Source organism: Limulus polyphemus, unplaced genomic scaffold (assembly GCF_000517525.1).
Source record: "Limulus polyphemus unplaced genomic scaffold, Limulus_polyphemus-2.1.2 Scaffold3505, whole genome shotgun sequence".
Classification (NCBI taxonomy): domain Eukaryota; kingdom Metazoa; phylum Arthropoda; class Merostomata; order Xiphosura; family Limulidae; genus Limulus; species Limulus polyphemus.
The window spans coordinates 67,408-68,187 of NW_013669115.1; positions in this window are offsets into that span (position 1 = coordinate 67,408).

The window sequence follows — 780 nt, forward strand, 5'->3', positions numbered from 1 at the left end:
GACATTGCTGCATAATACAGGTTGAACTGACCAGGTGCCATCAAGCTAAAGTCAAAGTGACTGAAGAAGTTGATGATAGTGAAGTGGAACCAAGTATAAATATTAAAGCAGAACAGGAAAAAAACAAGATTTGAAGCCAATAATTGATTTTCTACAAGCAAGTTTTTTATGCCCTGCTTAGGAGAAGGTGCTTAGCTTCGGCTTTGTGACAAAGAACTATTGGGCACAATGAGACCAGTTGTAGCTTGAAGATGGTATTCTTCTCCAGAGATGGGAAAGTGATGATTTGGCAAACAGTTATACCGAGAAAGTTACGGGAAGTTGTGCTGCGTCAATTCTATGACAGTTTAACAGGAGGACACCTTGGAGTTAAGAAGACATTGAGTCACCTATGGCAGAAATTTTACTGGATAGGTATGAGTCAAGATATGGAAGAATGGTTTAGGACCTGCAGTACATGTTGTGCTAAAAGGGGATCCAAACATAAGGGACATGCTCCAATGAAGTTATATCAAGTTGGCACACCAATGGAAAGAGTATCCATTGACATTGCTTTGCCCCAAACTCGTGCTGGAAATAATTACATTTTTGTGGTGATGGATTATTTCACTAAGTGGCCTGAGGCATCAGCAATACCAATACCAATAGCTTCGGCTATTAGTGATACTTTGAATCAGCTGTGTTCCATAAATGCTGCAAGTTGTTTGGCATACGAAAGACCAGGACAATGCCACTTCACTCACATTCTGATGGTATGGTAGAAAAGTACAACTGGACACT